This window comes from Salvelinus alpinus, chromosome 2, assembly GCF_045679555.1.
Source record: "Salvelinus alpinus chromosome 2, SLU_Salpinus.1, whole genome shotgun sequence".
NCBI lineage: Eukaryota > Metazoa > Chordata > Actinopteri > Salmoniformes > Salmonidae > Salvelinus > Salvelinus alpinus.
In genome coordinates this window covers 89,215,088-89,241,440 of record NC_092087.1, presented here as the reverse complement: position 1 = coordinate 89,241,440, position 26,353 = coordinate 89,215,088, and the positions used below count along the sequence as shown (strand labels likewise).

The following is a 26,353-nucleotide window of genomic DNA, read 5'->3' as shown; positions in this document are numbered from 1 at the left end:
TTCTAAATGTGTCAATCACTAAAATCACACTTCTTCTTTCTATGCACTGCTACAGCGGTACGTTGACTCACTGTACAACACCTCTCCCCTTCACTATGTAAGTACGGATGACGAGATCATTAAATATATATATATATATATATGTGCACTGTATCATTTTACTTTTACTTACATTTTTTACCTATAGTTTTGGTTTTGAATTCATGTAGGATCAGATGTAGGATCAGGTCCTACCGGTCCATGTAATGATGATCTAAAAGTCTAAACTGATCCTAGATCAGCTCTCCTACTCTGAGACACTTTGTGAATATGGACCCTGGACTGTTTTAATGTATCAGGTGGAGTTATTCACCAGCTATAGAGTGAGTTGTTGTTTATGTTTCTAAGACTGCTGGGTGGGAGATGCAACAATGGCCTTGAGAAAAGCAGGAAGTGTGTTGGTGGTCTTTCTCTGGTCTGTGACAGGTATGGTCTCATTCATAATGTTTTAGGAATGTTATCATAATGTTATTCTGGTGTGTTCAGTGACATCGTCTGTTAGGGGCTTCTGCTTTTCTGGAATAGTTGTCTTTCACACCTCACTGAGTAACACTTAGGCCCTTTCTGTGGTTTCCATTCACACTCAGCAAGTAGAGTACGGCAACTAGGTATGGACAAATGCTGTTAGTGTGAGGAAATGGTTCTGTAATGTAGAATCACTAATGTGTGATTGTGTTGCAGTGTTACTGGGTCAGGATGTTACGTACATCACTCAGAGTATCTGTACCTTGAAGGGGTCAACAGTGCAGCTGTCCTGCTCTTACACATATCCCAGTGGTACAGTAACAACTACCTTCTGGTTCACTAACATGATGCTGAGGGGAATCCTGTGACTCTGAGTGATGAACCAGACTACACTGGTCATGTGATGTACTGTAGCAACAAGAAGAATGGTCACACCCTGACGATCAGAGATCTGAGAGAGTGTGACTCAGCTACTTACAAGTTTAGATTTATAACAGATCAGACCGTAAGGAAATATAGTGGTGATCCTGGAGTCACTCTGACTGTCATAGGTACAGTTACATTCAATTAAGCTAAACTGTTGAATTCCATTTATTTCAGGAAAATTGTCTTGGTTTGTATTTACATCTGTATAACATAGGATTTCTTACATCAGTGTATTAGAGTGATAACTAAGTGATAAAGGGATTTACAGTGATATTGTTTTTTAGTCACACTTTATTTGGACAGTCTGGATAGATGCTCTACCGGTGGTCATTCTATCAACAAACTTCCTGTTGATAAGTTACTGCTCTTTTTTACTCTTTCTACTATTTTCACTGTACCTTGACACAGCTCTCTGTCCACAGTGTCCATCCTGACCCTAACTGGGACACACACACCACTGAAAATGAGGACCAGACACTCTGGCAGTAAGTATGTTATAACATATTCATTAATGTGTTTATTTTGTATATAGTATTTGTGTTTGTTTGTGTGAGTGGGTAAGTGGGTGAGTGAGAGAAAGACAGAGACAGAGGAGAGAGATGAACACAGAAAGTAGAAGTGAAAGAGAATGCTATAGAGCAGTGTGTAAAGTGATCATACTGTGTTTCCTGTGTCGCTGTCTCTCTCAGAGTGTGAGGGACTCCCCCAGTGACACGTTCACAGCTCTTCAGAGAGATGCTCAGCCCTCCGTTTATCAGACCATTAAGGGGAGAAAACCACCACAGAACCTGGACTGATAGAACCACCACAGAACCTGGACTGATAGAACCACCACAGAACCTGGACTGATAGAACCACCACAGAACCTGGACTGAAGAGAACCACCACAGAACCTGGACTGAAGAGAACCACCACAGAACCTGGACTGATAGAACCACCACAGAACCTGGAGGGAAGAGAACCATCACAGAACCTAGACTGAAGAGAACCACCACAGAACCTAGACTGAAGAGAACCATCACAGGACATGGACTAAAGAGAACCATCACAGAACCTAGACTGAAGAGAACCACCACAGAACCTGGACTGGTAGAACCATCACAGAGCCTAGAGGGAAGAGAGCCACCACCGAACCTGGAGGGAAGAGAACCACCAGAGAACCTAGACTGAAGAGAACCACCACAGAACCTGGACTGATAGAACCATCACAGAGCCTAGAGGGAAGAGAACCACCACCGAACCTGGAGAGAAGAGAACCACCACAGAACCTGGAGAGAAGAGATCCACCACAGAACCTAGACTGAAGAGAACCACCACAGAACCTGGACTGATATGACCACCACAGAACCTGGAGGGAAGAGAACCACCACCGAACCTGGAGAGAAGAGAACCACCACCAAACCTAGACTGAAGAGAACCACCACAGAACCTGGACTAAAGAGAACCATCACAGAACATGGACTGAAGAGAACCATCACAGAACATGTACTGAAGAGAACCACCACAGAACATGGACTGAAGAGTTATGGCACCAAACCAAATCTAGACCTTACATCTCTATTCTCTTGTTAATATATTGTTATCATATCTTGAAGGTTCACCCAAATTACAAAATGACACATTGGTTTCCCTACCCTTTTAGCAGTCTATGAACATGGTGTGACAGCAGTCCATGCTTTGGTATATTTTCCCCTGGCACTGTTTCCACTTGCTAACGTTTTAGCATTCGTGGCAGAAATCCCATTCGTCATTTGACTGATAAGAGGCATTTCTCGCACATAATTTCAAAATCAATCAAAAGTTTAAAAAAATGCGTTGTGAAGCTCAACAAAGTCACTTACAGATGATTTGAACATGATGTGAGAATGTTAACATGTGAAATCTTAATATCAGTCCCGTGACTTGAATGGGATTTTTGTAAATGTGGGAGTGTTCAACATTGCAGCTGACTTTATAGGCGAGTCGAGATCTACAAATCACCTTGCATGATAAATAACTACTCAATATTATTTATAGATCAGTCAGTCACAATTTACCCATGATACATCACAGTTTTGATGCTCTCGAACACTGTCTGTATGACTGCGGAAGGAAGCCCTCTGCATCAGCTTCCTGGTCCCTAACATAGAATTGGATAGAGGGTACATCTATGCATCTTTGTCATGACAGCTTCTGTAACAGAATGGGAAGTGCCATTGAGGGCTTTTTCCATTTTAAAGCAGTTAATGTCTTCTTCTTCAACTTCCATAAGTTTAATGACAGTTGGTAAACCAACTGAAACGGTGTATTCAATGGCTTTAGCCATGCTAAAACATGATTTGAAACAAATACGCCCTCTATGAAACTCTATGGACACTGACTCATTCAAAGTTTTATCAACCACAGATCTCAAACTTCACACTCAGTGTCTATTTATTTAGACTGACAGTAAGGTAACTTAAAACGCGTCTACCCTTCACTCTGTAAGTATGCTTGAGGATATCTTAAAATATGTATCTTTTATAATTTGTTTGTAAACATGAACTTCTGTATCCTGTTATGTGCATGGCGATGCTATTGGAATGTATATTGTATGGGTTTTCTGTTATGTTCAGTATGCTCTGTAGATATATTTTTGCATATCAATCTGATACAGTATTGTACCTGGGGTTTCACATAAAGACTTGTACATGCTATTGTAAGGACTCTGAGAGCAATAGATTGTTGTGGAGACATTTTGAAAATGGCCGAAAGTAAGAGTGAGAGTGATTTGGTGGATGCTTCATAAGAGCTTTAGGAGTAGTATTAACATGAGACACAGTGATGGTGGGTTGTGTTTAGGAGTAGTAATAACATGAGACACAGTGATGTTGGATAGTGTTTAGGAGTAGTATTAACATGAGACACAGTGATGGTGGGTTGTGTTTAGGAGTAGTATTAACATGAGACACAGTGATGGTGGGTTGTGTTTAGGAGTAGTATTAACATGAGACACAGTGATGGTGGGATGTGTTTAGGAGTAGTATTAACATTAGACACAGTGATGGTGGGTTGTGTTTAGGAGTAGTATTAACATGAGACACAGTGATGGTGGGTTGTGTTTAGGAGTAGTATTAACATGAGACACAGTGATGGTGGGATGTGTTTAGGAGTAGTATTAACATGAGACACAGTGATGGTGGGTTGTGTTTAGGAGTAGTATTAACATGAGACACAGTGATGTTGGATAGTGTTTAGGAGTAGTATTAACATTAGACACAGTGATGGTGGGTTGTGTTTAGGAGTAGTATTAACATGAGACACAGTGATGGTGGATAGTGTTTAGGAGTAGTATTAACATTAGACACAGTGATGGTGGGTTGTGTTTAGGAGTAGTATTAACATGAGACAGTGATGGTGGGTGGTGTTTAGGAGTAGTATTAACATGAGACACAGTGATGGTGGGTTGTGTTTAGGAGTAGTATTAACAAGAGACACAGTGATGATGGGTTGTGTTTAGGAGTAGTATTAACATGAGACACAGTGATGGTGGGTTGTGTTTAGGAGTAGTATTAACATGAGACACAGTGATGGTGGGTTGTGTTTAGGAGAAGTATTAACATGAGACACAGTGATGGTGGGTTGTGTTTAGGAGTAGCATTAACATGAGACACAGTGATGGTGGGTTGTGTTTAGGAGTAGTATTAACATGAGACACAGTGATGGTGGGTTGTGTTTAGGAGTAGTATTAACATGAGACACAGTGACGGTGGGTTGTGTTTAGGAGTAGTATTAACATGAGACACAGTGATGGTGGGTTGTGTTTAGGAGTAGTATTAACATGAGACACAGTGTTGGTGGGTTGTGTTTAGGAGTAGTACTAACATGAGACACAGTGATGGTGGGTTGTGTTTAGGAGTAGTATTCACATGAGACACAGTGATGGTGGGTTGTGGTTTTGTTGGTTTAGATACACTGACTGTCAACTTCCTGTTCTCCTTTCCTGTCTGTCCTCTCATAGTTCTCCTGAATCATATCAGAAATCTATATATGCACATTAGACTATACAGAATATTTTCCTCTGTAACTCAGTTGGTAGAACATGGCACCTGCAACGTTATGGGTTTGGTTCCTGGGACCACCCATATGTAAAATATATGCACAAAGACTGTACATTGCTTTTGATAACTAAATCACATTCTTTATGGACAGCAGACTATAATAGACCACACAGTCAGTACATCAGGCTATGGTGATGTTCAATCATGCCTCTCCTTGATTCAGCTACTACCAGTACTGTACAACAGAGGAGGCTGGTATACAGGAGGATGGGCTCATTATAATGGCTGGAATGACAGGAACACCATTCATTTTATTCCCATTAATTCCCAAATGGATGAGGACATCATGAGGACTGACGGCTGCAGTAATGTTGAGATGCCAGTAGGGAGAGCTCTAGTCTAGAACAATGCAGTAATGTTGAGAGGCCAGTAGGGAGAGTTCTAGTCTAGAACACTGGAACCTTCAGTATCACTTTGATACAGCTGATGAGGAGTGATGGACATGGGTATAAAAATGGACTGGGTTCTATTTGAATGACATCATGGAACTTTACATTTACATTTAAGTCAGTTAGCAGACGCTCTTATCCAGAGCGATTTACAAATTGGAAAGTTCATACATATTCATCCTGGTCCCCCCGTGGGGAATGAACCCACAACCCTGGCGTTGCAAGCGCCATGCTCTACCAACTGAGCCACACGGGGCCAAACTTTGACCTGTATATACAGAACTCAGGAGGGCAATGTAGGTCACAAAAATGTTAACGTTATAAATAGTTTAGTCAACACATTGTTTACATGGTTCTGTATGTAGTATAAAAGACCACATTGGAAATGGACACATTTTTGAAATAAAATAAATATATGCCCAGACTTGTCTTTTTCACAATTTCTGTTCAAATACAGTCACAGCCCTTTTCTGGCGTGTTGGTCTGGTTGTCGTGGACGTTAATGTCTAAACAGGAAGGACAGTTCTGCATCAGCTACTTGTGTTCTGACTGCTTTTATGATGTTTCAACACTTACTTCTTGTTTTCACTCACTACCAGTCAGTTGACTCACTGTACAAGACCTCTCCCCTTCACTTCACTCTGTAAGTACTCTTGACAATATCTTAAAATATACACTGCTCAAAAAAATAAAGGGAACACTAAAATAACACATCCGAGATCTGAATGAATGAAATATTCTTATTAAATACTTTTTTCTTTACATAGTTGAATGTGCTGACAACAAAATCACACAAAAATGATCAATGGAAATCAAATGTATCAACCCATGGAGGTCTGGATTTGGAGTCACACTCAAAATTAAAGTGGAAAACCACACTACAGGCTGATCCAACTTTGATGTAATGTCCTTAAAACAAGTCAAAATGAGGCTCAGTTGTGTGTGTGGCCTCCACGTGCCTGTATGACCTCCCTACAACGCCTGGGCATGCTCCTGATGAGGTGGCGGATGGTCTCCTGAGGGATCTCCTCCCAGACCTGGACTAAAGCATCCGCCAACTCCTGGACAGTCTGTGGTGCAATGTGGCGTTGGTGGATGGAGCGAGACATGATGTCCCAGATGTGCTCAATTGGATTCAGGTCTGGGGAACGGGCGGGCCAGTCCATAGCATCAATGCCATCCTCTTGCAGGAACTGCTGACACACTCCAGCAACATGAGGTCTAGCATTGTCTTGCATTAGGAGGAACCCAGGGCCAACTGCACCAGCATAAGGTCTCACAAGGGGTCTGAGGATCTCATCTCGGTACCTAATGGCAGTCAGGCTACCTCTGGCGAGCTGTGCGGCCCCACAAAGAAATGCCACCCCACACCATGACTGACCCACCGCCAAACCGGTCATGCTGGAGGATGTTGCAGGCAGCAGAACGTTCTCCACGGCGTCTCCAGACTGTCACGTCTGTCACATGTGCTCAGTGTGAACCTGCTTTCATCTGTGAAGAGCACAGGGCGCCAGTGGCGAATTGGCCAATCTTGGTGTTCTCTGGCAAATGCCAAACGTCCTGCACGGTGTTGGGCTGTAAGCACAACCCCCACCTGTGGACGCCGGGCCCTCATACCACCCTCATGTCTGTTTCTGACCATTTTAGCAGACACATGCACATTTGTGGCCTGCTGGAGGTCATTTTGCAGGGCTCTGGCAGTGCTTCGCCTGCTCCTCCTTGCACAAAGGCGGAGGTAGCGGTCCTGCTGCTGGGTTGTTGCCCTCCTACGGCCTCCTCCACGTCTCCTGATGTACTGGCCTGTCTCCTGGTAGCGCCTCAATGCTCTGGACACTACGCTGACAGACACAGCAAACCTTCTTGCCACAGCTCGCATTGATGTGCCATCCTGGATGAGCTGCACTACCTGAGCCACTTGTGTGGGTTGTAGACTCCGTCTCATGCTACCACTAGAGTGAAAGCACCGCCAGCTTTCAAAAGTGAACAAAACATCAGCCAGGAAGCATAGGAACTGAGAAGTGGTCTGTGGTCACCACCTGCAGAACCACTCCTTTATTGGGGGTGTCTTGCTAATTGCCTATAATTTCCACCTGTTGTCTATTCCATTTGCACAACAGCATGTGAAATTTATTGTCAATCAGTGTTGCTTCCTAAGTGGACAGTTTGATTTCACAGAAGTGTGATTGACTTGGAGTTACATTGTGTTGTTTAAGTGTTCCCTTTATTTTTTGGAGCAGTGTAGTTTTTGTTTATTTGTATTTAGTCATAAGTCATATACTTGAGTGTAATGTATCATTTACTTCATGTTATATTTTGAGCTGTGTTTTGGTTGTTGCATCAGGGCCAGTATTCATAAAGTGTCTCCCCTGGCGTGGGTGAGTGTGTGTGTGACGCAGTGGATTTATCTGAGGGCCCTTTAGGACCAGACTGATAGGGAGTAGGGTTGACATCTATACTGTGTAGGATGTGTGTTTTAACTTTTCTACATCCATAACAACTAGCTCTCTAGACTTTGATACAGACTCCATGGGCCTTATGGGCCTTCACTACACATGCTCTGTGTGTGTGTGTGTGTGTGTGTGTGTGTGTGTGTGTGTGTGTGTGTGTGTGTGTGTGTGTGTGTGTGTGTGTGTGTGTGTGTGTGTGTGTGTGTGTGTGTGTGTGTGTGTGTGTGTGTGTGTGTGAGGGAATCACTTGCTGTTTAGACTCACAGCTTGGGGATAGGAGCTATCATTGAACCTGGCTGTCAGTCTTTTTGCTGCTTGACGGACCGTAGAGGTTTGAACATTTATCCTCCTATATTTGGGGTTCTGAGAATAAAACAACTTCAGAACAATCAATGTAGAAATAAGTGTTTACAGTACTACTCATCTGTTCAATAAGTGATTGTTGTTGATGATGATGTATGGAGTTATTCACCAGCTATAGAGTGAGTTGTTATTTATGTTTCTAAGACTGCAGGGTGGGAGATGCAACAATGGCTTTGAGAAGAGCAGGAAGTGTGGTGGTCTTTCTCTGGTCTCTGGCAGGTATGGTCCCTTTCATAACAACAACAAAATGACTTAAATAACTGTTTTAGTTGCCCTGTGTTTCAATTTACAAACATGTCTAAAAGGTTAACCTTTCTCGCCCCGGGGTTCCGCTAGCGGAACACCCACAACATTCCGCTGCCTTCGCAGCGCGCGAAATTCAAAAATATTTTTCTGAAATATTTAACTTCCACACATTAACAAGTCCAATACAGCAAATGAAAGATAAACATCTTGTGAATCCAGCCAACATGTCCGATTTTTTAAATGTTTTACAGCGAAAACACAATATATATTTATGTTAGCTCACCACAATAGCCAAACACACAACGCCATGTTTTCACCGCCAACATAGCTTTCACAAAACCCACAAATAGAGATAAAATTAACCACTAACCTTTGAACAACTTCATCAGATGACAGTCTTAAAACATCATGTTATACAATACATTTATGTTTTGTTCGAAAATGTGCATATTTATAGGTATAAATCGTAGTTTTACATTGCAGCCACCGTCACAAATAGCACCAAAACAGCCAGAATAATTACAGAGAGCAACGTGAAATACATAAATACTCATCATAAAACATTTATGAAAAATAAATGTTGTACAGTAAATGAAAGATAAACATCTTGTGAATCCAGCCAATATTTTCGATTTTTTAAGTCTTTTACAGCGAAAACACAATATGTATTTATGTTAGCTCACCACAATAGCCAAACACACAACGTCATTTATTCACCGCTAACATAGCTTTCACAAAACCCACAAATAGAGATAAAATGAGTGCATATTATGTGCATATTTGTAGCTACAAATCCTGGTTTTACATTGTGAATACGGCGCCATAATGTACCAAATTGTCCGGAGAAAATTTGGACAGTCACGTAATCTAACCAAAAAACTCATCATAAACTACTAAAAAATACATGTTGTACAGCAAATGAAAGATACACTGGTTCTTAATGCAACCGCTGTGTTAGATTTAAAAAAATAACTTTAGTACAAAGTACAGCATGCAATATTCTGAGACAGGGCAATTCTCCGCCATGTTAGAGCCAACATATACCACAAAAATACGAAATAACATCATAAATATTCTCTTACCTTTGATGATCTTCCATCAGAATGTAGTGCAAGGAGTCCTATTTCCACAATAAATCGTTGTTTTGTTTTAGAATGTCCATTTCTTCTGTTGAATTAGCAACTTTGGCTAGCATAGTGGCGCGAACATGTCCATCAACTCTTGGCGCATGGAACGAAAAATTCCAAAAGTCACAATAAACGTCAAATAAACTGGTCAAACTCGGTTGAAAATCCATCTTTATGATGTTTTTCTCATATGTATCCAATAAATTCCAAGACGGAGCATTTCGTCGTGTATACCTAACGCATTTCAGAAGACAATGTGGGGTTCCCTGGTGCGCGGCTAAATACTGCCAATAGGGCGGACCTGTCACTCCAAAAGCTCTCATTCGGTCTCACACCAAGCTAGACACTCCATTCAACATTCTACTGCCTGTTGACATCTAGTGGAAGGCGTATGAAGTGCATACAGATCCATAAATATAAGGCAATTGAATAGGCAAGCCCTGACACAGAGACCCATTTTCAGAATTTTCACTTCCTGTTTGGAAGTTTGCTGCCAAATGAGTTCTGTTTTACTCACATATATAATTCAAACAGTTTTAGAAACTTCAGAGTGTTTTCTATCCAATAGTAATAATAATATGCATATCGTATGATCTAGAACAGAGTACGAGGCCGTTTAATTTGGGCACGATTCTTCCCAAAGTGAAAACAGCGCCCCCTATTCACTAAGAGGTTTTAAGAGTATAATGTTGTTCTGTTTGGCGTATCTACTTCACTTTATGTAGTTGTTTTTCACTCCTCGCTGAGTGATGCTTATCTGTGGTTTCCATTCACATCCAACTCAGTAACTATGGCAACAAAATGTGGACCAACAATACTGTTAGTGAGAGCCATTTTTGTTTAATTTTCATTTAATAAATGTTGTGTTGTGTGACTGTGTTTCAGTGGTACTGGGTCATGATGGCTGGAGTGTGACTTACACCCCTCAGAGTATCTGTGCCTTGAAGGGGTCAACAGTGGAGCTGACCTGCTCTTTCAGCTATCCCAGAGGTCATAAAGTCACATCAACCTTCTGGTTCACTAAAATGGAGACTGAAGATATAGGTCAGGACCCAGAGTATACAGGTTGTCTGGAGTATCATGGGGATAAGGAGAAAGACTGTACCCTGAGAATCACAGACCTGAGAGAGAGAGACTCAGCTACGTACTGGTTCAGATTACTAACAGATCAGGAAGGAGGGACATATACTGGCAAACTTGGAGTGACTTTGTCTGTCACAGGTACAGTAAAAAAGTGTTTTTATGTTCAGTTCCAATTAGTTCTGGCAATTGTTGTGGTGTGTATATATGATAGACTGTATAACATAGGATTTCCTCCATCTTTGTATTAGAGTGATAAGTCAGTGTTAAAGGGATTTACAGTGATATTGTTTATTCTCCAGGTCTTCAGGTGAAGGTGACTGGTGAACATCAGGATAAGACACTGACCTGTATCACCACCTGTACTCTGACTGACAACCCCAACCCCACCTACGTCTGGTACAAGAACGAACAACATCTAGATGAGAGCACCTCCCCCCAGTATAGAGACCCAGTCTCCAGTAACTATGAAGACAGTTACTCCTGTGCTGTAAAAGGCCATGAGGATCTCCACTCTCCTGCAGTGTGTGAGTGTTTCTTTAATACATTATACAGTGTGTTGGTTTCACTTTGTCATTTGAGAACTTTTAGCATTTCTAGAAAGAACTGAGAATACAATCCAGTTGTCCTCTTGTTATGTCACTGTGTTTCAGGTGTTCAGGATCAGAGATGCAACAGAGTGACTTACATCAAGAGGAGAATCTGTGTCTTGAAGGGGTCAACAGTGGACATATCCTGTATTTATGTTGGTTATTATTACACCACATCATCATTCTGGTTTAGAAGTGATACGTCAACCCCTGAAGACCTAACCAGAGACCCAGGGTATGCAGGTCGTGTGAAGTACCCTGACAAAGAGAGATGGATATATAAAGGTCCCTCCATCCTGAGAATCTCAGATCTGAGAGAGGAGGACTCAGCTGAGTATCGCTTCACTTTTAAAACGAACAACTTTGAATGGGGTCATAGTTTCCCAGGAACAACTCTGTCTGTCACAGGTAATACTACACTGTATGACACAAATGTACATCATATTGAATTTCAGGAGAAAATATATTAACCATCCTGTTAACACAGAGGTGTATGTGGTTTTATACATATTGTTTCAGGTCTGCAGGTGAAGGTGACTCCTGCTGCAGAGGGACAGAAGACACTGACCTGTATCACCACCTGTACTCTGACTGACAACCCCACCTACATCTGGTACAAGAACGGACAACGTCTAGATGAGCCCACTTCCCGGCAATACTCTGTCAATAGTTATTATTCAGACAGTTACTCCTGTGCTGTAAAAGGCCATGAGGATCACCACTCTCCTGCAGTGTGTGAGTTGAATGAAACTAGAATTTTATGTGGTATCATTTAAAACTAATAAGAATGGTATTACTTTCTCTATCAATAATCTTAACTATATATATTGGAATGATAAACAGTTTTATAGATGTATGTACATATATGTCAACAAAAAAAAGTATAATTCAAAATGAACCTGTCCAATACATCTAAAACATTTAGTCTCATTATCGTTTCAGGAATTGATCAGTTACATTATGTTTCAGGTGTTGTGGATGAGAGCTGTATGAATGTGACTTACACCCATCAGAGTATCTGTGCTTTGAAAGGGTCAACAGTGGACATATCATGCTTTTACACACATCCCAGTTGGCATAACGTCACAGAAGTATCCTGGTTCAACAAATGGGAGTCTGGAGTAACTAAAGACCTGAGACAGGACTCAGAGTATGCAGATCGTGTGGAACACCATCAACAAACAGAAAAGGACTCCACCCTGAGAATCACAGACCTGAGAGAGAGTGACTCAACTGAGTACAAGTTCATATTTACAACTGATGAAGCAAGATGGGGTTACAGCTTCCCTGGAACCACTCTGATTGTCACAGGTAACACTGCATTCCACATTATACAGTTTTGAAGAGTCATGACGTTAATAATTAACTCACACCAATTCTGAACCATGTACCATTTTCTTGCTCTCCTTTAATTCAGGTTTTCAGGTGAAGGTGACTTCTAAACGGAGATCAGAGTCGAAGACACTGTCCTGTAGCACCACCTGTACTCTGACTGACAACCCCAACCCCATCTATATCTGGTACAAGAACGGACAACATCTAGATGAGAGCACCTCCCCCCAGTACAAAGACCCAGTCTCCAGTAACTATGAAGACAGTTACTCCTGTGCTGTAAAAGGCCATGAGGATCTCCACTCTCCTGCAGTGTGTGAGTGTTTATTTATTAAGGGACAGAATGACATTTTCTGGGGGACGGGACACGACTGGTCTTCAAAGTTTAAAATATTTTCACATGACCCTCCTATTGTACTGTAAAATAAATTGAACACCCTCCCCCCTCATAAAATTAACTCAAAATAATGTTTACGACCACAAATAAGAATAACTGTTGCGACCCTGCATTTGTAAACGTGAATACCGACTTTGTCACTTCATCCTGCTGTTGTGGCATGATCGATGCCACGTAGGGCTACGGGCCAGAAGTTTGAGGGTTCCCGACCACCACAGACAAGCTCACCCTGCCTGTTCCATTACACTGCGATCATAAACAAAATATATGCAACACATTTTCCACCATCAGGTTTCTGTACCAATGCAGCACACAACCAATAAACAAAGCAGACCAACTTCAGTCACTTCAATGTCATGGTTTGTGTTTTCAACACCACAATAAATAGACAATGTAAATCTGGACAGAGAACACATCCCTCCCTACCTTGTAGTCTTACCCAGTATTGAAGGCTTGACAATCTCTGAATGTCATTCAACTTGTTGGTGTTTTGTAACAGATGTCTCTTTCCGTTCATCAAATGTCTGCAGCTCAGTTTGGATTGATTAACTGATTGATTTTATGTGTCTGTTAAAAAAATACACACATAAACAATATTTTTTAAGTGACCAGGATTGTACAATAAAGTCGGGGACTTATTTCCATTGTGGTCCCTATGTTTTACATAAATACATATACAATTATATTGAACAAAAATATAAACGCAACGTGCAACAATTTCAACCATTTTACTGAGTTACAGTTCATATAAGGAAATCAGTAAATTGAAATAAATTCATTAGGCCAAAATCTATGGATTTCACATGACTGGGCAGGGTCTCAACCATGGGTGGCTTGGGAGGGCATAGGCCCACCCACTGGGGAGCCAGGCCCAGCCAATCAGACTGAGGTTTTCCCAACAAAAGGGTTTTATCACAGACAGAAATACTCCTCAGTTTCATCAGCTGTCTGGGTGGCTGTTCTCAGATGATCCCGCAGGTGAAGAAGCCGGATGTGGAGGTCCTGGGCTGAATGTAAAAAACCACACAATCCTCCCCATAGAAAAAACTAAATAGATCTGTCCCTAATACATCACTGTAAAACTGTACAAAATGTATTTCTGTGTGTGTGTTGGTTTCACTATGTAATATGAGAACTGTTAGCATTTCTATAAAGAACTGAGAATATAATCCAGTTGACCTCTTGTTATGTCACTGTGTTTCAGGTGTTCAGGGTCAGAGCTGCAGCAGAGTGACTTACACCAAGAGGAGAATCTGTGTCTTGAAGGGGTCAACAGTGGACATATCCTGTACTTATGTTGGTTATTATTCCACCACATCAACATTCTGGTTTAGAAGTGATAAGTCGACCCCTGAGGACCTAACCACAGACCCAGGGTATGCAGGTCGTGTGGAGTACACTGGAACATACAAAGGTCACTTCACCCTGAGAATCACAGATCTGAGAGAGGAAGACTTAGCTGAGTATCGCTTTACTTTTAAAACATACAACTTTGAATGGGGTCATAGTATCCCAGGAACAACTCTGTCTGTCACAGGTAATACTACCCTGTATTTTACAATACTATATCATAATGAATTACAGGAGAAAATAAATTGACCATCCTGTTAACACAGAGGTGTATGTGGTTTTATACATATTGTTTCAGGTCTGCTGGTGAAGGTGACTCCTGCTGCAGAGGGACAGAAGACACTGACCTGTAGCACCACCTGTACTCTGACTGACAACCCCACCTACATCTGGTACAAGAACGGACAACGTCTCGATGAGCCCACTTCCCAGCAATACTCTAGTAATACCCTAGTAGTGTTGGGTCATTCTGCGGACAGTTACTCCTGTACTGTAGAACACCATGAGGACCTTCACTCTCCTGCAGTGTGTGAGTATGAATGAAACTACTATTCCACTTAGAAAGTATCAATCATTTAATATCAATGAGAAGAGTATTACTGCTTTATCTATCAATATTCATCATTACATAGAAATTACACACAATGTCATAGATGTATGCATGTCTATAGTTAGAATGTTCAGCACCTCAAACACTTGAAGAATAGTTTAGTAGACACTCAAGTCCTAAAGTATCTCCAAATGTATTCTTGTTCATGTTTTGTGTAAGTGATAGTTTTAGATAGTTCTCTGACTTTAGATATCATTTATTTTTGACATGATGTCATTTGAGGTAGTGTACTACAGTCCTGACCCTCTGACAAATTCTGCTTTACTAGATGCTCCAAAGAACACCTCAGTGTCAGTCAGTCCCTCTGGTGAAATAGTGGAGAGCAGTTCAGTGACTCTGACCTGCAGCAGTGATGCCAACCCACCTGTGGACAAATACACCTGGTACAAGAAGAATGGAGCTTCACTGACAGGATCTGAAAACACATTCCTCATCACCAACATTAACTCTGAGGACAGAGGAGAATACTACTGTGAGGCTGAGAGTATATATGGGAGTCTCAACTCTTCTTCTGTGTCTGTGGACATTCAGTGTAAATACACTTAAACTTCTCTTCTTTTGATCAGAGAATCACACATATTTAAAGTAATATTTAACTTATTTCAATCATAAGTCCACGTTCCATGATGCTACTCATGTAAAGCACTATGTATGAACAATGTGTTACATATTGTCCACCAGATGGCCCAAAGAACACCTCAGTGTCAGTCAGTCCCTCTGGTGAAATAGTGGAGGGCAGTTCAGTGACTCTGACCTGCAGCAGTGATGCCAACCCACCTGTGGACAAATACACCTGGTACAAGAAGAATGTAAACTCACCAAAAGCATCGGAACAGAGTTACAGCATCACTAACATCAGCTCTGAGGACAGAGGAGAATACTACTGTGAGGCTGAGAATAAATATGGACGTCTCAACTCTTCTTCTGAGTCTTTGGACGTTCAGTGTTAGTACACCTGACCTCATCTTTTGATCAGAGGATCACATTTAAATTCATATTTCAATAATAAGAAAAACACTATTTAATACACTGTTGTTACATATTGTCCACCAGATGGTCCAAGGAACACCTCAGTGTCAGTCAGTCCCTCTGGTGAAATAGTGGAGGGCAGTTCAGTGACTCTGACCTGCAGCAGTGATGCCAACCCACCTGTGGACAAATACACCTGGTACAAGAAGAATGTAACCTCAGCAAAACCATCAGGACAGAGTTACAGCATCACTAACATCATCTCTGAGGACAGAGGAGAATATTACTGTGAGGCCCAGAATGGAAGAGGATCTATGAACTCTACAGCTCTGATGATCATTGTAGCAGGTAAAGTTACATCTTCAATACTTCAATACAAATTGACGGGTTTCAAGCTGATCTTAATCATTGTGTTTTGACTGATTACACTTTGGTTTATAATTATGTGTTGGCTTATGATGACACAAGTATTATAAGATCCCAAAATATTAACATGTATTGTGTTGATATTCTATAATGTGTAAGAACATGCCATGTACTCATATCATCCATATTTTATTATAGGGAAACAGTCCTCAGTTCTGACTGCAGCTGTAGGAATCATAGTGGTTGTTCTGGTTCTCATCCTCTGTCTCTCTGGACTCATGTGGTTCAGGTGAGTGAGATTGCATATCTTTTTATATAATTTCACTTTAGTCATTGTAAATTTGAATTTGTTCTTAACTGAATTGCCTAGTTAAATAAAGGTTAAAAAAATAAAAATAAAAGTAACTTTATTAATTAATTGATTGATATCTTCATACATTCATTCATGTACAACAGCAAGGTCTCCACATCCACCTCCAACACAAGAGACACAGCAGATGATGGACAGGTGAGTCTGTTGGAATCAGAAGATGACTGTGATGACTGTGTATTCTTTGTGGGACATTTCCACTCCTCATGTTGTCTGTCCTCTCTCTCCATCAGGGAGACTCTAGTCCAGTGTATGACAACATCTCAGGCATGGTCATGACCTCTACTGCAGCACAGACAGCAGCCACAGACGACCAGGATGATGTTCACTACGCCAGCGTCCACTTCTCTCACTCCAAAAACCAGGAAGTGCCTCTGTACTCCACCGTCCAGCTGCATCAACCACAGAAACAGGACCAAGATGTCCAATATGCTGCTGTGAAATTCAACCTCCCCAGTTCTGCCACCCAGTGAGCCTATTCTGCCAATACAACAACAAAGGGGTCAATACTAGAACATTGTGAACACACAGCATTAAAGGAGAAGTTTGTTTGTTTACAACCAAATCTGGGGGGGGGGGGGGGGGGGCATTATCACCTTGGCTGCTGAGGGTTAATTCACCTCAGTCCAGTTACAAACAGATAGCCTATTAGCTGTACAGTTGTAATGTTATACACCTGAAAGGGAGGAAATATGGGAATGATTCACACTGACACACTAATCACAGAAGAAACAAAAACATGGGACATGTTTAGGACTGTGTTGTTTGCATGTTGATAGTACTTTAATGTAGGACTATAGGGAAGATAGGTCCTTTGGAGATACAGTGGGGCAAAAAAGTATTTAGTCAGCCACCAATTGTGCAAGTTCTCCCACTTAAAAAGATGAGAGAGGCCTGTAATTTTCATCATAGGTACACTTCAACTATGACAGACAAAATGAGGGGAAAAAATCCAGAAAATGACATTGTAGGATTTTTAATGAATTTATTTGCAAATTATGGTGGAAAATAAGTATTTGGTCAATAACAAAAGTTTATCTCAATACTTTGTTATATACCGTTTGTTGGCAATGACAGAGGTCAAACGTTTTCTGTAAGTCTTCACAAGGTTTTCACACACTGTTGCTGGTATTTTGGCCCATTCCTCCATGCAGATCTCCTCTAGAGCAGTGATGTTTTGGGGCTGTTGCTGGGCAACACGGACTTTCAACTCCCTCCAAAGATTTTGTATGGGGTTGAGATCTGGAGACTGGCTAGGCCACTCCAGGACCTTGAAATGCTTCTTACGAATCCACTCCTTCGTTGCCCGGGCGGTGTGTTTGGGATCATTGTCATGCTGAAAGACCCAGCCACGTTTCATCTTCAATGCCCTTGCTGATGAAAGGAGGTTTTCACTCAAAATCTCACGATACATGGCCCCATTCATTCAGTCCCTTTGCAGAAAAACAGCCCCAAAGCATGATGTTTCCACCCCCATGCTTCACAGTAGGTATGGTGTTCTTTGGATGCAACTCAGAATTCTTTGTCCTCCAAACACGACGAGTTGAGTTTTCACCAAAAAGTTCTATTTTGGTTTCATCTGACCATATCACATTCTCCCAATCTTCTTCTGGATCATCCAAATGCTCTCTAGCAATCTTCAGACGGGCCTGGACATGTACTGGCTTAAGCAGGGGGACACGTCTGGCACTGCAGGATTTGAGTCCCTGGTGGCGTAGTGTGTTACTGATGGTAGGCTTTGTTACTTTGGTCCCAGCTGTCTGCAGGTCATTCACTAGGTCCCCCCGTGTGGTTCTGGGATTTTTGCTCACCGTTCTTGTGATCATTTTGACCCCACGGGGTGAGATCTTGCGTGGAGCCCCAGATCGAGGGAGATTATCCGTGGTCTTGTATGTCTTCCATTTCCTAATAATTGCTCCACAGTTGATTTCTTCAAACCAAGCTGCTTACCTATTGCAGATTCAGTCTTCCCAGCCTTTGACAGCTCTTTGGTCTTGGCCATAGTGGAGTTTGGAGTGTGACTGTTTGAGGTTGTGGACAGGTGTCTTTTATATTGATAACAAGTTCAAACAGGTGCCATTAATACAGGTAACGAGTGGAGGACAGAAGAGCCTCTTAAAGAAGAAGTTACAGGTCTGTGAGAGCCAGAAATCTTGCTTGTTTGTAGGTGACCAAATACTTATTTTCCACCATAATTTGCAAATAAATTAATAAAAAATCCTACAATGTGATTTTCTGGATTTTTTTTCCTAATTTTGCCTGTCATAGTTGAAGTGTACCTATGATGAAAATTACAGGCCTCTCTCATCTTTTTAAGAGGGAGAACTTGCACAATTGGTGGCTGACTAAATACTTTTTTGCCCCACTGTATTCATATTGAAACATATTCCTACATTGTTTGATTAGATACATATTTTATTAGTGGACCCAACATGTGCCCCAACCCCAAGTTTGGGGACCACTTTAAAAACCTCTCTCTCAGCGTGCGTCCTCTCTCTCTATGTCTCCTCTACTTCTACCTGCAATGCCGCCTGTCTCAGCCTCTCCACCGAGTACCACATCAATGTCTCTCAGTATTCTACTCTCTGTAAAGGACTTAGTAGTGTATTTGTTGCTCCTGCTGAGGTAGACTCTGTTTAACGTAAGCTTCTTACTTCATCATTCTAGCTGGCTAAGTAACACTAACCAGAACCCTTCAATGTTACTGCAATCGAAGTCTCTGCCGGCAGCTATCCTCCGACCTGAATGACTGACATACAGTATGAATCTATAAGAGACTATTTACCAGTTGTGCACTTATTCTCTGAGAGTGATTTTTTGATGGGGGATTTCTTTAGACATGACAGGACGGTTTTAAAGATTGCCTTTTGTCCGGCGTCTCGCAAACACACTGTTAGCAGAGCAACCTGCGGGCTGGGGTAGTTCGTTTCACGTCGCCCTCGGCCTGTGCCGCGAGAAGGTGAATTATTATCCTTCTGAGAAAATGGTGAATGTGCTGCTGAAAAGTCAAATCAGGGGGACGCAGGAGAACATAACAAAAAAACACAGTTCATGATTCCACTCGTTCACAAAGAGGCGGGAGCGATTAGTCAGATCAAGAACATAAGAGTTCTGAGCTTTGACCAACGTTGGGAGCAATATTTAAATGTTGATCCGTAATTAATTTTCTTTATTGTGTACAGTATTTGTATTGGGATATTATTATTAGTTTTAATTAGAAAACAATTACAAGGTCCGAATCTTAGTGTTTTCATATGTAGTTACGGCCATATGCAAATTGTAGGAGTAGACAATGATGATGTCATAAATAATGCATATTCTGCATTAAGGTAATTCATGCCTCAACACCAGAAACAGGATGAGGATGTGCAATAAGCTGTTGTGAAATGTAACCGCCTCACTGCTGCCACCCGGTGACCATATTCTGCATTAAGGTAATTCATATGCTGCTGCTTATTGTAGGAGATGTCATCAAAAAGAAAAACAGTTGACCCCTAGTGGCCACTTTTGATGTTATATCCTTAAACTATGAACCCAACAATGGACATCTCAATACAATTACTATGACAATAATGAGGGAGTGATTTTTTAGGAAGTTTTCTCCTATTGCGTTCCAAATGGCACACTGTTCCCTATTTAGTGCACTCCTTTTGACCTTAGTTGGGATGCGGGTTTTGTTTAATTTCTGTTTCTCTCTCTTCAGACCCGTGGCGGCACAAGCAGCTGAGGAGGACCGCTCTGAGATCTACAGTAGAATCAACAAACCCAGAACCAAGAAGACCTGAACACAACAAATTCAGAACCAAGAAGACCCAAACACAAAAAGTTTAACAAAAACCTTGTACACTATATATACAAAAGTGGACACCCCTTCAAATTAGTGGATTCAGCTATCTCAGCCACACCTGTTTCTGACAGGTGTATAAAATGGCACACAGCCATGCAATCTCTGTAAACAAACATTGGCAGTAGAATGGCCTTACTGAAGAGCTCAGTGACTTTCAACGTGGCAATGGCATAGCATGCCACCTTTCCAACAAGTCAGTTTGTTAAATTTCTGCCCTGCTGGAGCTTCCCCGGTCAACTATAAGTGCTGTTATTGTGAAGTGGAAACATCTAGGAGCAACCACCGCTTAGCCGCGAAGTGGTAGTGCATAGCGCGTAAAAATCGACTGCCCTTGGTTGCAACACTCCCTACCGAGTTCCAAACTGCCTCTGGAAGCAAAGTTAGCACAACAACTGTTCGTCCGGAGCTTCATGAAATGGGTTTCCATGGCCGAGCAGCCGCACACAAGCCTAAGATCACCATGTGCAATGCCAAGCGTTGGCTGGAGTGGTGTAAAGCTCGCCACCATTGGACTCTGGAGACATTGACTCTGTTGCACACACACCATTGCACATTGACACATTGACTCTGTACCGGTACCCCCTGTACATAGGAACCGCTATTGTTATTTACTACTGCTCTAATTATTTGTTTTTCTTGTCTCTTACATTTTTATTCGTTTTTTTCGGTATTTTATTAAAACTGCATTGTTGGTTAATGGCTTGTAAGTAAGCATTTCACTGTATTTGGCTCATGTGACAAATACAATTGGATTTGATTTGAACAGTGGAAACACATTCTCTGGAGTGATGAATCCTTCTTCACCATCTGGCAGATGGTTCCAGGAGAACGCTTCCTGCCCCAATGCATAGTGCCAACTTGGTGGAGGATGAATAATGCTCATGGGCTGTTTTTCATGGTTCGGGCTAGGCGCCTTCGTTCCAGTGAAGGGAAATCTTTACGCTGCAGCATATAATGACATTCTAAACAATTCTGTGCTCCCAGCTTTGTGGCAACATTTTGGGGAAGGCCCTTTCCTGTTTCAGCATGACAATGCCCCCGTGCACAAAGCGAGGTCCATACAGAAATGGTTTGTCGAGATCGATGTGGAAGAACTTGACTGGCCTGCACAGAGCCCTGACCTCAATCCAATCGAACAGCGACAGCGAGACAGGCCTAATCGCCCAACATCAGTGTCCAACCTCGCTAATGCTCTTGTGGCTGAATGGAAACAAGTCCCCACAACAATGTTCCAACATCTAGTGAAAGCCTTCCCAGAAGAGTGGAGGCTGTAATAGCAGCAAAGGGGGGACCAACTCCATATTAATACCCATGATTTTGGAATGAGATGTTTGACGAGCAGGTGTCCACATTCTTTTGGTGATGTACTTTGTATCTGGACCCGTATATTCAAACTAAGTGATATACACTGACTATACAACATATTGAGTTACACCCCCTTTTGCCCTCAGAACAGTCTCAATTCGTCAGGACATGGACTCTACAAGGTGTCAAAAGGGATGCTGGCCCATGTTGACTCCAATGCTTCCCACAGTTGTGTCAAGTTGGCTGGTAGTGGATCTTTACTCCGAATAGCTCGTTCCATCTCATCCTACAGATCCTCAATTTAATTGAGATCTGGTGGCTGGCCAGGCTACTGAGTAAGCAAAACTCCCCGTCAGTTCACTGTCACTGGACAATCCTAGCCTTGTGGCATGGGGCATTATCATGCTGAAAACATATATTTGCAGATGGATACATTGGTGCCATTAAGGAATGCACCTCATTGGCAATGATGATGTTCAGATATCCTGTGGCATTCAAACATTGCACCACTTTTATCAAGGGGCCCAATGTGTACCATGAAAACACACCCCACACCGTCACACCACCACCAGCCTGTAATGTTGACACGCAGCATGATGGCTGCATGTACTCATGTGGTCCTTCCATCAGCGTGAAACAGCAGGAGCCAGGATTCATCAAACCCAGCAGCGTTGCAGTTCTTGACACACTCAAACTGGTGCGCCTGGACACCTACTACCATACCCTGTTCAAATAAATATGTTGTCTCGCCCATTCCCCCTCTGAATAGCACACATACACAATCCATGTCTCAATTGTTTCAAGGCATAAAATCCTTATTTAACCTGTTTCTTCCCCTTCATCTACAAGTGACATCAATAAGGGATCATAGCTTTCACCTGGATTCACCTTGTTAGTCTATGTTTTGTACACTCAGTGTATACAGATATATGTAATTAAGCAATAAGGCCAGAGGTATATTGGCCAATTTACTGTACCACGGCTAATGACTCCTCTTAGGCAACGTGACGTGAAGCGGAGTGCCTGGACACAGCCCTTAGCCGTGGTATATTGCTATTATAAACTGGTTACCAACATAAATAGAAAAGTAAATACATATACTACCCGGTTTACAATAATATATACCATCTAGCAGACACTTTTATCCAAAGTCATTCACTCAGTCATTACAGTCATGGGTGCATAAATCCTTCATATGGGAAGTCCCAGCAGGAATAGAACCCGTGAGTCATGCTGTACAAACTGAGTCACACAGGACTACTGTATTCACACTCAGAGTAGGAGTGCTGATCTAGGGTCAGTTTTGACTTTTAAACTATGATGAATAAGAAAGGGGCATTGTAAATATTTTAAAAAGTATATATGTATTTTTTTAATTATTTTTTTAAGTTACAGTAAACTCAGAATCTGACTACAAAAACTTTTTGACAAAAACTGTAGATATCTGAATTAGGCAGCCTCGATGTCCAGTTATATTTTATGTTTATATTTTATGTTTATGTTATATTTTAACTATATGTTGTTATATGTATCTGTCAGAAAGAATCATCAAACGTATGAGACCATTGCGTTTCAGGTAAGACCCAAATGCAGACTGTGTTGAAGTACCAATGTTTACTACAGCAACAGGGGCAGGCAAACGACAGGTCAAGACAGGCAGAGGTCGATAATCCAGAGTAGTGGGGCAAGGGTACAGGACGACAGGCAGGCTCAGGGTCAGGTCAGGCAAGGGTCAAAACCAGAAGGGCCAGAAAAAGAGATACTGGGAAAAAGCCGGAGCTGAGACAAAACGCTGGTTGACTTGACAAACAAGACGAACTGGCAACAGACAAACAGAGAACACAGGTATAAGTACCCAGGGGGTAGTGGGAAAGATGAGCGACACCTGGAGGGGGGTGGAGACAAGCACAAGAACAGGTGAAATAGATCAGGGAGTGACAGAGACTATATATGAAGTCTAACAACAATAGTTATTCTATCTGTTCTATTATGTTGTAATACTTCATATGGTATTGTCAATTTGCAAGAATTAAAAATATATTTTTTTATGACAAAGTTATGGCACAAATTTGCCTCAATGTCCAGGAAAGAGTTATGCTTGATGCAACGTTTCTTATTGCTTTAAAAATAATAATGTGTGAAGTGTGATATTTTTTGTAATAAACCTATTGAGATTACACTTCATTGTCACTGTTTTTACCTTATTAGAACAGTATCTTCAGTGGAGAGAAAATGGAACGCTTTCAAAATCACACCTCTTGTACTTTACATTACATACAGTAACTAAAAAGTAGACATTTACATTGGTTTGTATAGCAATAGTGGTTTATTCACCTTCACTATCATCATCAGTACAAAATATACAAAATATACACAAAATATACACAGACACTTTCAGAAGGAGCAATGTCCAGCACCTAGACACACAACCAGTTACATGAAATATTATTTATTGCCTGTCTGACCCCCCCGTTCCGCTAGCGGAACTCCTCCCACATTCCACTGAAATGGCAGAGCGCGAAATTCAAAAGATATTTTTTAGAAATATTTAACTTTCACACATTAACAAGTCCAATACAGCTAATGAAAGATACACATCTTGTGAATCCAGCCAACATGTCCGATTTTTTAAATGTTTTACAGGGAAAACACAATATATATTTATGTTAGCTCACCAACAAATAGAAAAAAGCACAGACATTTTTCACAGCACAGGTAGGATGCACAAAATCAACCAAACCAACCTAGAACAAACCAAAGAAACCAAGAAACAACTTAATCAGATGACAGTCTTATAACATGTTATACAATAAATCTATGTTTTGTTCGAAAAATGTGCATATTTCAGGTATAAATCATAGTTTACATTGCGGCTACAATCAGAAATTGCACCGAAAGCAGCCAGAATAATTACAGACACCAACGTGACATACCGAAATACTCATCATAAAACATTTCTGAAAAATACATGGTGTATAGCAAATGAAAGACAAAGATCTTGTGAATACAGCCAATATTTCCGATTTTTTAAGTGTTTTACAGCGAAAACACAATATAGCATTATATTAGCTTAGTCCAATAGCCTACCACACTACCGCATTCATTCATCAAGGCACGTTAGCGATAGCAATAGGCACGTTAGCGTTAGCGAATAAACCAGCAAAAGATATTACATTTCACTAACCTTCATAAACCTTCCTCAGATGACAGTCCTATAACATCAGGTTATACATACACTTATGTTTTGTTCGAAAATGTGCATATTTAGAGCTGAAATCCGTGGTTATACAACGTAGCATAACGTAGCATAACGTGCTAACGTAGCATCTTTTTCCCAGAATGTGCGGATATTTCTATTAGACTCTCACCTATTCTGACCAAATAGCTATTCATAAACATTACAAAAAAATACATGTTGTATAGGAAACGATAGATCCATTAGTTCTTAACCTTTAGGGGCCACTCCTCCCACATTCCACTGAAAAGGCAGAGCGGCAAATTAAAAAAAAACATTTTTTTAAAATATTTAACTTTCACACATTAACAAGTCCAATACAGCATATGAAAGGTAGACATCTTGTGAATCAAGCCAACATGTCCGATTTTTAAAATGTTTTACAGGGAAGACAAAATATGTAAATCTATTACACCACTTTTCTACCTCCATCAGTGTTTTACTCCATCACCAGCTATCACTAATTCGACCAAATAAAGATATATATATAGCCACTAACCAAGAAACAACTTCATAAGATGACAGTCTGATAACATATTTATTGTATAGCATATGTTTTTTTTGAAAAATGTGCATATTTATGGTATAAATCATAAATTACATTTCAGCTACAATCAGAAATTGCACCGAAAGCAGCCATAACATTTACAGACACCAACGTCAAATAACTAATTACTCATCATAAAACATATCTGAGAAATACATACTGTGCAGCAATTGAAAGACAGGATTCTTGTGATTCCAGACAATATTTCAGATTTATTAAATGTTTTATAGCGAAAACAAAATGTAGCGCTAAATTAGCATAGCCACGCCAGCCAGAACCAGCTGGGCGCCCACGACCAGTTCACATGCACGACCGATATATGAAATAGCATTATAAATTGGGTCTTACTTTTGCTGAAATTTCATCAGAATGTTGATCAAGATGTCCTTAGTCCAGATGAGTCGTTCATTCCATTCAGAATGGTACCTTTCCCACTTCATTTAGCATGGGTACTAGTCGAGTGGCACGGATCTCTCCAAGTAAACAAAGTCACACGACGGAACACGGCAAAACTCCCGAAAAAATTCAAATAATCTGATTAAACTATATTGAAAAAACATACATTACGATGATATGGTCTCATTTATCAAATCAAATCCGAGCCGGAGATAGTTGACATCCGAAACGGCAGCAAAACAAAACACAATCTCTCTTCAAAGTCGCGCACTTCAGACTTCCGGAAATGGACGGTCACGTCAAAGAAATAGGTCTTATTTCACGTCAGAACAAGATAAACACAAAATTTCTCCTCTGACGTCCTCTTGACACCCAGAG

General features: G+C 41.1%; 1 protein-coding gene and 2 long non-coding RNA genes across 3 annotated transcripts in view; all 3 read left to right on the top strand.

Moving 5' to 3' along the window:
- Positions 1–387: 387 nt before the first annotated feature.
- On the top strand, positions 388–5,814 carry LOC139568058 (uncharacterized). Its single transcript, XR_011673502.1, has 3 exons — positions 388–465; positions 1,353–1,415; positions 1,620–5,814. It is a non-coding gene; the product is annotated as an uncharacterized lncRNA (long non-coding RNA).
- A 2,475-nt stretch (positions 5,815–8,289) lies between these two features.
- Positions 8,290–26,353, top strand: part of LOC139541552 (B-cell receptor CD22-like) — a 111,867-nt gene continuing 93,803 nt past the window's right edge. The window contains exons 1-2 of the mRNA XM_071346332.1: positions 8,290–8,427; positions 10,467–10,802. The gene's annotated coding sequence lies outside the window, so the exon portion shown is untranslated. The remainder of the gene's footprint in view (positions 8,428–10,466; positions 10,803–26,353) is intronic.
- LOC139568057 (uncharacterized) lies at positions 16,739–21,823 on the top strand. Its single transcript, XR_011673501.1, has 2 exons — positions 16,739–17,114; positions 20,349–21,823. It is a non-coding gene; the product is annotated as an uncharacterized lncRNA (long non-coding RNA).